The sequence below is a fragment of the Coregonus clupeaformis genome, chromosome 12 (assembly GCF_020615455.1).
Source record: "Coregonus clupeaformis isolate EN_2021a chromosome 12, ASM2061545v1, whole genome shotgun sequence".
NCBI classification, from domain to species: Eukaryota; Metazoa; Chordata; class Actinopteri; order Salmoniformes; family Salmonidae; genus Coregonus; species Coregonus clupeaformis.
The window spans coordinates 26,481,937-26,494,591 of NC_059203.1; positions in this window are offsets into that span (position 1 = coordinate 26,481,937).

Consider the following 12,655-nt stretch of genomic DNA (forward strand, 5'->3'; position numbering starts at 1 on the left):
TAGGACGGTGAAAGCGATATGGCGGACTATACAATATTGTAGAAACATGACAGTGATATCCTAGATGAATCAATTGCTTATCTAGCCAGCCATCTCAGATGTGGAGTGAATCACTCTCTGGAATGAAAAGCAGCCATGAGACCATGTACTGCATATCAGTTCAGACTGCTGACTTAAACATAGATGTTGTCACGCCCTGACTCAGGGGACGCTTATATGTTGAGTCAGGGTGTGTATATTCCTTGTTGTGTTTGTTCTATGTTATAGGATCTAGTATGTCTAGATCTATGTTGGCCGGTGTGGTTCCCAACCAGAGGCAGCTGTTGCTCGTTGTCTCTGATTGGGGACAATACTTAGGCAGCCTATTGGCACTAGTGGGTTGTGGGATCTTGTTCCGTGTGAGGTTTGTTGTGTGTACCTTAGGACGTCACGTATCGTTGGTTTATTGTTTTGTCGTTGTGTTTATTCGTTTAATAAACATATAGGATCTGAGGACCCATGCCAAATCTTTTCAGTCTCCTGAGGGGGAATAGGCTTTGTCGTGCCCTCTTCACGACTGTCTTGGTGTGTTTGGACCATGATAGTTCGTTGGTGATGTGGACACCAAGGAACTTGAAGCTCTCAACCTGTTCCACCTCAACCTCTCCCTCAACGTGACCAAGACAAAGGAGATGATTGTGGACTACAGGAAAAAAAAGAGGACTGAGCACGCCCCCATTCTCATCGACGGGGCTGTAGTGGAACAGGTTGAGAGCTTCAAGTTCCTTGGTGTCCACATCACCAACAAACTATCATGGTCCAAACACACCAAGACAGTCGTGAAGAGGGCACGACAAAGCCTATTCCCCCTCAGGAGACTGAAAAGATTTGGCATGGGTCCTCAGATCCTCAAAAAATTCTAAAGCTTTAGGAGTTATTCGGTCAGAGGGAGGCGCTACAGGAGGCTAAAAGGGAGAAGCCAGTGGTGCGCGTCGCCAGCCCGGCCCGGCCTGTTCCTGGTCCTTGCACCAAGCCAGTGGTGCGCGTCGCCAGCCCGGCCCGGCCTGTTCCTGCTCCTCGCACCAAGCCAGTGGTGCGCGTCGCCAGCCCGGCCCGGCCTGTTCCTGCACCTCGCACCAAGCCAGTGGTGCGCGTCGCCAGCCCGGCCTGTTCCTGCTCCTCGCACCAAGCCAGTGGTGCGCGTCGCCAGCTCCGCCCGGCCTGTTCCTGCTCCTCGCACCAAGCCAGTGAGGTGCGCATGCCAGTCCGGCCCGGCCTGTTCCTGCACCTCGCACCAAGCCAGTGGTGCGCGTCGCCAGCCCGGCCCGGCCTGTTCCTGCACCTCACACCAAGCCAGTGGATGACGCGCAGCCCTGCCCGGCCTGTTCCTGCTCCTCGCACCAAGCCAGTGGTGCGCGTCGCCAGTCCGGCCACGCCTGTTCCTGCACCTCGCACCAAGCCAGTGGTGCGCGTCTACAGCCCGGCCCGGCCCGGCCTGTTCCTGCTCCTCGCACCAAGTCAGTGGTGCGCGTCGCCAGCCCGGCCCGGCCTGTTCCTGCTCCTCGCACCAAGCCAGTGGTGCGCGTCGCCAGCCCGGCCCGGCCTGTTCCTGCTCCTCGCACCAAGCCAGTGGTCCAGCTCCGGTCAGCGGCTCCAGTCCAGACCATGACGTCAGCCCCTCTCCAGGTTCGGGGTCTCCCACACCAGGGTCCAGACTGGGCCTGGCGTATCGTGGGAGGAAGGAGAGGGGAAGCAACGCGCCGAGGTCTAGACCAGACCAGGGGCGCAACAGGGAGGCGAAGAGTGAGAGGTCGTCACGCCCTGAGCCGGATGCCCCTCCGAGGCGGAATGCCCACCCGGCCCCTACCCTGTTATGTTTATGTTGTGCGGTCGGAGTCCGCACCTTTGGGGGGGGTACTGTCACGCCCTGACTCAGGGGACGCTTATATGTTGAGGGTGTGTATATTCCTTGTTGTGTTTGTTCTATGTTATAGGATCTAGTATGTCTAGATCTATGTTGGCCGGTGTGGTTCCCAATCAGAGGCAGCTGTCGCTCGTTGTCTCTGATTGGGGACCATACTTAGGCAGCCTATTGGCACTAGTGGGTTGTGGGATCTTGTTCCGTGTGAGGTTTGTTGTGTGTACCTTAGGACGTCACGTATCGTTGGTTTATTGTTTTGTCGTTGTGTTTATTCGTTTAATAAACATGTATGCATATCACGCTGAGCCTTGGTCTGACCCGTCTATGAACGAACGTGACAGATGTGGCGCCATTACAATAGAATGGCGCCGGAGAAGATGGCTGCCATTTTACAGCCCTCTAAACAATTGTACTATTTTGTGTGTTTTTTCGCGTTATTTGTAATTTATTCTGTACATAATGTTTCTGCCACCGTCTTTTATGACGAAAAATAGGTTCTGGATATCAGGACAGCGATTACTCACCTCGTATTGGACAAAGATTTTTTCTTCAACGAGTCGGACGTGAAGGATATTTTACAGACACCCTACAAGCCCAAATCCCCGTCATTCGCATGAGAAAGAGACAGAGATATCGTGGACGTAGGTCGGGGTGCCTTGTAAGGATCCGACGGCGAGCGAGTAAACTGTCTCTTCCATCAATCCTATTAGCCAATGTTCAATCATTTGAAAATAAATTGGATGACCTAAGATTAAGGTTATCCTACCAACGGGACATTAAAAACGGTAATATCTTACGTTTCACCGAGTCGTGGCTGAACGACGATATGGATAACATACAGCTGGTGGGCTATAATAATAATAATAATAATAATAATAATAATAATAATAATATGCCATTTAGCAGACGCTTTTATCCAAAGCGACTTACAGTTATGCATGCATTCATATTATTTTTTTTGTGTATGGGTGGTCCCGGGGATCGAACCCACTACCTTGGCGTTACAAGCGCCATGCTCTACCAGCTGAGCTACAGAGGACCACATAAGCTGCATCGGCAAGATAGAACAGCTGCCTCCGGTAAGACAAGGGGTGGCGGTCTATGTATATTTGTAAACAACAGCTGGTGCATCAAATCCGATACTAAGGAAGTCTCAAGGTTTTGCTTGCCTGAGGTAGAGTATCTCATGATAAGCTGTACACCACACTATTTACCAAGAGAGTTTTCATCTATATTATTTGTAGCTGTCTATTTACCACCACAAACCGATGCTGGCACTAAGATTGCACTCAATAAGCTGTATAAGGCCATAAGTAAACAGGAAAACGCTCATCCAGAGGCAGCGCTCCTAGTGGCCGGGGACTTTAATGCAGGGAATCTTAAATCCGTTCTACCTACTTTCTACCAGCATGTTAAATGTGCAACCAGAAGAAAAAAAACTCTAGACCACATTTACTCCACACACAGAGACACGTACAAAGCTCTCCCTTGCTCTCCATTTGGCAAATCTGACCATAACTATATCCTCCTGATTCCTGCTTATAAGCAAAAACTACCAGTGACTCGGTTAATAAGGAAGTGGTCAGATGACACAGATGCTAAACTACAGGACTGTTTTGCTAGCAGAGACTGGAATATGTTCTGGATTTCTTCTGATAGCATTGAGGAGTACACCATATCAGTCACTGGCTTCATCAATAAGTGCATCGATGACGTCGTCCCCACAGTGACCGTACGTATATACCCCAACCAGAAGCCATGGATTACAGGGAACATCCGCACTGAGCTAAAGGGTAGAGCTGCCGCTTTCAAGGAATTCCCGTTATGCCCTCCGACGAACCATCAAACAGGCAAAGAATCAATACAGGACTGAGATTGAATCGTACTACACCGGCTCTGATGCTCGACGGATGTGGCAGGGCTTGAAAACTATTACAGACTACAAAGGGAAGCATAGCCGCGAGCTGCCCAGTGACACAAGCCTACCAGACGAGCTAAATCACTTCTATGCTCACTTCGAGGCAAGCAACAATGAAGCATGCATGAGAGCATCAGCTGTTCCGGATGACTATGTGATCATGCTCTCCGTAGCCGATGTGAGTAAGACATTTTAGCAGGTCAACATTCACAAGGCCTCAGGGCCAGACAGATTACCAGGACGTGTACTCCGAGCATGCACTGACCCACTGGCAAGTGTCTTCACTGACATTTCCAACATGTCCCTGACTGAGTCTATAATATCAACATGTTTCAAGCAGACCACCATAGTCCCTGTGCCCAAGTACACTAAGATAACCTGCCTAAATGACTACCGATCCGTAGCACTCACGTTTGTAGCCATGAAGTGCTTTGAAAGGCTGGTCATGGCTCACATCAACACCATTATCCCAGAAACCCTAGACCCAATTTGCATACCACCCCAACAGATCCACAGATGATGCAATCTCTATTGCACTCCACATTGCCCTTTCCCACCTGGACAAGAAGAACACCTGAGAATGCTATTCATTGACTACAGCTCAGCGTTCAACACCATAGTGCTCTGAAAGCTCATCACTAAGATAAGGACCCTGGGACTAAACACCTCCCTCTGCAACTGGATCTGGGACATCCTGACGGGCCACCCCCAGGTGGTAGGGGTAGGAAACACGCTGATCCTCAACACGGGGGCCCCTCAGGGGTGCGTAATCTGTCCCCTCCTGTACTCCCTGTTCACCCATGACTGCATGGCCAGGCATGACTCCAACACCATCATTAAGTTTGCCGACAACACAACAGTGGTAGGCCTGATCACCGACAACGATGAGACAGCGTATAGAGAGGTGGTCAGAGACCTGGCCGTGTGGTGCCAGGATAGCAACCTCTCCCTCAACGTGATCAAGACAAAGGAGATGATTGTGGACTACAGGAAAAAAAGAGGACTGAGCACGCCCCCATTCTCATCGACGGGGCTGTAGTGGAACAGGTTGAGAGCTTCAAGTTCCTTGGTGTCCACATCACCAACAAACTATCATGGTCCAAACACACCAAGACAGTCGTGAAGAGGGCACGACAAAGCCTATTCTCCCTCAGGAGACTGAAAAGATTTGGCATGGGTCCTAAGATCCTCAAAAAGTTATACAGCTGCACCATCGAGAGCATCCTGACTGGTTGCATCACCGCCTTGTATGGCAACTGCTCGGCGTCCGACCACAAGGCACTACAGAGGGTAGTGCGTATGGCCCAGTACATCACTGGGGCCAAGCTTCCTGCCATCCAGGACCTCTATACCAGGCGGTGTCAGAGGAAGGCCCTAAAAATTGACAAAGACGTGATTCTTGGCATTCAGGCCAAAGAGTTCAATCTTGGTTTCATCAGACCAGAGAATATTATTTCCCATGGTCTGAGTCATTTAGGTGCCTTTTGGCAAACTCCAAGTGGGCTGTCATGTGCCTTTTACTGAGGAGTGGCTTCCGTCTGGAAATTGTTTGGTACCCTTCCCCAGATCTGTGCCTCGACACAATCCTGTCTTGGAGCTCTATGGACAATTCCTTCAACCTCATGGCTTGGTTTTTGCTCTGACATGCACTATCAACTGTGTCCAATCAATTTAATTTACCACAGGTTGACTCCAATCAAGTTGTAGAAACATCTCAAGGATGATCAACGGAAACAGGATGCCCCTGAGCTCAATTTTGAGTCTCATAGCAAAGTGTCTGAATACTTATGTAAATAAGGTATTTCTATTTTTTATTTGTAATACATTTGCAAACATTTCTAAAAACCTGTTTTCACTTTGTCATTATGGGCTATTGTGTGTAGATTGATGAGAAAAAAAATAATTTAATCAATTTTAGAATAAGGCTGTAACGTAACCAAATGTGGAAAAAGTCAAGGGGTCTGAATACTTTCCGAATGCACTGTATACTAGCACTCACAGTCTCACGTCAGAATTAGACGTTCATCCATGTTTCTCAAACGCCAAATTTCAAAATAGTTGCAAACATCATATTTCGAGGTGTTTAAGGTTAAGTTTAAGCACTCTGTCACTGGATTCGAACTTGCACCTTTGCAATCAGATGCTTACTTACGCCCATCCGCCATCCCCGTCCATAATGCCCTAGCAACACCGAAACCTACTTGTAGGTAACAGTGCTCATGGTTGCCCCTAGTGGCCGGTTTCCACGTCATCTCCCGATGTCCTCAGACATGGATGGACGTTGAATACTGACTTGTATCATGGGTGACCTGGCTGATCTATCAATGTATGAATGCATAAGAGCATACAGTGCTCTATAGAAATATATACAGTGCTCTGTTCAAATATGTGTGGCTGTGAATGTGTACCATAGCTATAATTGTGTGATGTGTACTCTATTTCTGAAAATGTAATATAGTTAAAAAGTGTGTCTCTACTACACTCTGTACTTGCTTGTGTGGGTGTGGGTGTGGGTTGGCGTGATAGTGGAGTTTACTTACAAGGAGAGCACTGCCTCAAGTCCCTGATTTATTATTTATATAACCTTTCACCTCCACCAACACACTCTTAAATGGGCTGAGGAGGAGAGAGGAGGAATGGAGATGGGAGAAGAGGAGATGAAAAGAGAGGAGAAGAGGAGAGCAAAGCAGAGCCAGTTGCAGTCTTGACTGGAGCTTAGCCTGATTGCATTACTCATCTGACATAGTCTCATACCTAGCCCCAGCCCCCAGTGCCAGCTACAGCACCCAGCCCCAGCCCCCAGCGCCAGCCCCCAGCCCCAGCTCCAGCTCCCAGCCCCAGCTCCAGCCCAGCGAGGTGGCAGATAAAGTGACAGTTTAGTCCTCTGTTAATCAGACTTGGGCCAGTGGTGGTGATGGGTACTGATGGGCGTCGTTACGCAGAGTTCAATAGACAGTCATGCATGAACACACACACTACCGCATACTGACTCCACAACCCTCTATGTATACCACAGTGAGATCCTAATTATGAGTGTGATTCTGATGATTACATGTGACCGACCGCCTTGATTCGGTCTTATGTAGCAAAATTTGAAATTGTGTTTTTTACATGGTCCGCCAGGCACAAACTTGTTCTTGTTTTGGCCACTACAATTAACACAATTCAGGTCTATACTTGTTTCCCCAACTCCGTAGTTGATGAAGAAATGGTACATGTAGTTGATGACTGCGCTTCTGCCTTTGCTGGATGACATGCCTTCATCAATCAAGTAGTTGACTTGTTGTGGTATTCCTTCACAGCAGACACCAAACAAGCCACACTTGCAAGGAGTTAAAAAGTAGATGGGACCTGGCTGCATAGGGTCAGAAGGTTAGTGCACCTGCAAACAACAAAATAACATTAAGATAAATTAAAATTAATTGTCGGTCTGTCTTTATACAGCTCAGTGAAAGGCATTTGCCTGCTTCCCATATATATATATATATATATATATATATATATATATATATATATATATATATATATATATATATATATTTGTGTGTATATCTATCTATCTATCTATCTATCTATCTATCTATCTATCTATCTATCTATCTATCTATCTATCTATCTATCTATCTATCTGTGTCCTTACTTGTTGAGCAAAATCAAAAGCTGTAATGCATCCTGATGTCTTTGCTTGCTGGTTCAGTAGGGCCCCCCCAGAGACAACTGCAGGTCTTGACAGGTCTATCCTGGGCTTAGTGCTTGAGATGTGAGGCAGACATTTTCTCAACAGATTACTGAAGGAAGACAGCCTGACTACAGGTACAGCGGCTTGCGAAAGTATTCACCCCCCTTGGCATTTTTCCTATTTTGTTGCCTTACAACCTGGAATTAAAATGGATTTTTGGGGGGATTGTATCATTTGATTTACACAACATGCCTACTACTTTGAAGACGCAAAATATTTTTTATTGTGAAACAAAGAAGAAATAAGACAAAAAAACAGACAACTTGAGCGTGCACAACTATTCATCCCCCCTCCCAAAGTCAATACTTTGTAGAGCCACCTTTTGCAGCAATTACAGCTGCAAGTCTCTTGGGGTATGTCTCTATAAGCTCTGCACATCTAGTCACTGGGATTTTTGCCCATTCTTCAAAGCAAAACTGCTCCAGCTCCTTCAAGTTGGATGGGTTCCACTGGTGTTCAGCAATCTTTAAGTCATACCACAGATTTTCAATTGGATTGAGGTCTGGGCTTTGACTAGGCCATTCCAAGACATTTAAATGTTTCCCCTTAAACCACTCAAGTGTTGCTTTAGATGTATGCTTAGGGTCATTGTCCTGCTGGAAGGTGAACCTCCGTCCCAGTCTCAAATCTCTGGAAGACTGAAACAGGTTTCCCTCAAGAATTTCCCTGTATTTAGCGCCATCCATCATTCCTTCAATTCTGACCAGTTTCCCAGTCCCTGCCGATGAAAAGCATCTCCACAGCATGATGCTGCCAACACCATGCTTCACTGTGGGGATGGTGATCTCGGGGTGATGAGAGGTGTTGGGTTTGCCCCAGACATAGCGTTTTCCTTGATGGCCAGAAAGCTACATTTTTGACTCATCTGACCAGAGTACCTTCTTCCATATGTTTGGGGAGTCTCCCACATGCCTTTTGGCGAACACCAAACGTGTTTGCTGCTTTTTTTCTGGCCACTCTTCTGTAAAGCCCAGCTCTGTGGAGCGTACGGCTTAAAATGGTCCTATGGACAGATACTCCAATCTCCGCTGTGGAGCTTTGCAGCTCCTTCAGGGATATCTTTGGTCTCTTTGTTGCCTCTCTGATTAATGCCCTCCTTGCCTGGTCCGTGAGTTTTGGTGGGCGGCCCTCTCTTGGCAGGTTTGTTGTGGTGCCATATTCTTTCAATTTTTTAATAATGGATTTAAATGGTGCTCCGTGGATGTTCAAAGTTTCTGATATTTTTCTATAACCCAACCCTGATCTGTACTTCTCCACAACTTTGTCCCTGACCTGTTTGGAGAGCTCCTTGGTCTTCATGGTGCCACTTGCTTGGTGGTGCCCCTTGCTTAGTGGTGTTGCAGACTCTGGGGCCTTTCAGAACAGGTGTATATATACTGAGATCATGTGACAGATCATGTGACACTTAGATTGCACACAGGTGGACTTTATTTAACTAATTATGTGACTTCTGAAGGTAATTGGTCGCACCAGATCTTATTTAGGGGCTTCATAGCAAAGGGGTTGAATACATATGCATGCACCACTTTTCCGTTATTTATTTTTTAGGATTATTTGAAACAAGTTATTGTTTTCATTTCACTTCACCAATTTAGACTATTTTGTGTATGTCCATTACATGAAATCCAAATAAAAATCAATTTAAATTACAGGTTGTAATGCAACAAAATAGGAAAAACGCAAGGCACTGTATCTCTGGAAAATACAGAAATAATGTGAGATCAATAAAAGTAGTGCCAATCATGTTGGAGGTAAATTAAATAATAAAAACGTGCTGTTTATGCTTTACATACCAAGTGTTGTCATCGATTCCTTGTAGAGACGCCACACCGCTGCTTTTGTCACATGAGATGGCAGCAGCTTTCCATCAAAGTGTTTGTGTCCTGGGTGGCATCCTGGTAATACTATTGCATTGTCCTCTGCGTAGTTGTTGATGAAGTTCACAAATCGCTGCAAGCTTCAGGTGTAACCTGTGCTTGCTTGGGCCAGATCTCTTTTTGATGGGAGGCATTAAACCATTCTCCTTGTATGACTGGTGGAGGAGTCAGGCGTATTCTACTGATGCTGAAAGACAAATTCTAGTTACAAATATTTTAGCATTATTATACAATAGATAACCGTAATCACCGTCAGACACACCTGGCTAACTTGATGGGTCATGTAATCATCTGGCGAAGTGGAGTATTTTGTTTAGATATGTAGCTAGGTAGCTAGCTAAATAATGAACCATAATCTCAATCCATAGAGTATGAGCAATACAAACCGATTGTCATAGCTAGCTAAAGTTAACCAAATAGGTTCAATATTAGCTAGTTAGCTAGCTAACATTAGGCTATAACTAGCAATGCAAATAGCTTTCTGAGATAATATTACCACACAGATCATACATGTAATCTTAGCTAGCGAGCCAGCCATCTAACATCAGCTAGCTAGCTAACAGTATGCTTTAACTTGGGGTCTTTTGTGTAGACATGTAGTTAGCTAGCTAAACAATGAACCATAATCCCAATCCATAGAGTACTAGCAATACAAACCGATTGTCATAGCTAGCTAAAGTTAACCAAATAGGTTCAATGTTAGCTAGTTAGCTAGCTAACATTAGGCTATAACTAGCAATGCAAATGACTTTCCGAGATAATATTACTACACAGATCATACACGCAATGTTAGCTAGCGAGCCAGCCACCTAACATCAGCTAGCTAGCTAACAGTAAGCTTTAACTTGCAATGAGAACAACTTTCCGAAAAAAATGGAAACGTATAATATCTGAAACTGTAGCTAGACTCTTACCCGTATACATGGACGAACACTTCACGGTGGACTGCAACCCCTTTCATTAAATAAGACGTCCTGTGTCATTTCCGTTTTGTTTGTACAGCTTGCTTGGCCCGTTGTGTCAAGTCACTCTGGTTGAGAGCAGTAGCAACACATTTGCAGTTCTCCGTGGCTAACGTTATATCTTTAGAAAATGATTATCTACACATAACGAGCAGCTCATTTTATAGACGGAAGATGCTACACGGCAGACCAATCCGAAACTCATCTCTCGGTTATTAAGGCACATGCAAGTTCAAATGTTCCAGAAGACATTTCTGGCAATAAACGCATTTTGATAAAAAATAAAAATAAAAATTCAAATGCCTCACCTGTGAAGTCGTGACTTGCAACATACGCCTGAAACGAGTCACATGAGGTAGGGAGAGATGAAGAGAGGGGAGGGAGAGAGCGAGAGAAAGGGAGGGAGAGGGTGAAAGAGAGTGAGAGAGAGGAGGAGGGTGGGGGCGAGGGTTGTTCATTGGAACATGCATACCTTTTAATTAATTCATATAGGAGGGCTGTAGATAATGGAAAGTCAAGTATGTGTGTGTGTGTGCGTGCGTGTGCATCAAAACTGCATACAACAGCAATTCAACATTATTTCATGTAGTAGCCATAACCGAATAACCCAAGCATAACATACTGTATAATCCCAAAGGATCCAAATGCTGTGATGTCAACCCTGTCGGAGATATCAAATCAAATGTTCCTTGTTTTTAATATTTTTCTCAGCGCTGTTTTTTCCCTGTTAGCCTGGAGACAACAAGAATATTGCAGTGCTAAAGCATTATATTTGTTTTCTGCTAAGGCCTAAATTAGATCAAAGTGACAAGGCTACATAGTTGTTTTATAGATAAAGGTTTCCTTGACATAGGGATGTGTTTCCTGTAGCAGATATATGGAAGGAGACAGTAGATAGGATTAGAGCATAGCCGAAGGGAGAGATTTACTCATTTAAACCCCAAATCACACACACCCTTCCTCAGAACAGAACAAACATCCAGTGTGTTTCACTCTCTCATTTACACACGTGCACATAGATAGACAGACAGACAAACACACATGCACATAGTGATGGTGGCCATAGTGCCTCAGCTAAAAGCAAATATGAATATCAGCTACTCGCTGTACCAAAATGTAAATAACAGAATTTTGATCATTGAGATGCACACTGCATACAAGGACAGTTAGTCCCTGGTCTCTCTCTCTCTCTCTCTCTCTCTTTCCCCCTCCCCCTCCCCCCCATATACACACACTCACAGTCCTGTGGACTAGTCTAGTCTAGTTGAAAGTGTGGTCGTTTAGCATGCGGCCAGCAGGCCAATAACAGGCCAGAAATACATAATCCTGTGTTTACAGGCCCTTTCTTCCCTCTCTGCATGACACTGGCGCTTCAATCATACTGCCATGCTCAACCGTTCCTGGTAATGAGTGTGTGTGGGCGAGTGTGTCTGTGTGTGTGTGCACAAACACTACAGGGGGGAATGTGAGTGTGTGTGCAGGAAAGTGTGTGCATGCAGGGGAGAGTGTGTGTGCATGGGGGTGAGGGGGGTGTTGTGTGTTTGTCTGTACGTGGGTGTCTACAAGGGAATGTGTATGTGTGTGTGTGTGTTTGTGAGAGGGAGATGCAAGGCAGTCGATTCAAATTTCCGTGCACCACCTAAAGCACAGTGGTAGGCTACAAAGCGCCTTGAAGACACAGATATAGACACCATGAAAAGAACATTAAGCACTGTCATTAAATAAACCAGATCAATCGCTTAGAGAGAGAGCGAGAGAGAACCTCAGCACACAGATTACAGCAGTGCTAACCTAACGTAACAGTGGAGTCCCCACATCTGGCTTTCAGGGGAAATGGACGCTAGGTTGAAGATACTGTATCTCTGACAGATGGATTTTTCTGGTTTCTATCTGTCACGTTCGTTGAGTACAGGATTGGACCAAGGTGCAACGTGATATGCAAACATGTTCGTTTATTAAATAAACACAGAACAAAACAACAAAAGTAACGTGAAGTCCTAAAGGCTAACATCAAACAAGCCAAACACACAGAAACAAGATCCCACAACATAGGTAGGCAACATGGCTGCCTAAGTATGTTCCCCAATCAGAGAGAACGATCGACAGCTGCCTCTGATTGGGAACCACACCCGGCCAACATAGAAATACAAACATAGAATGTACACCCTGACCAAACCAACAAGAAACAACAGGCATTAAAGGTCAGGGCGTGACACTATCAATCAATCAATCAATGAAATGTATTTATAAAGCCCTTTT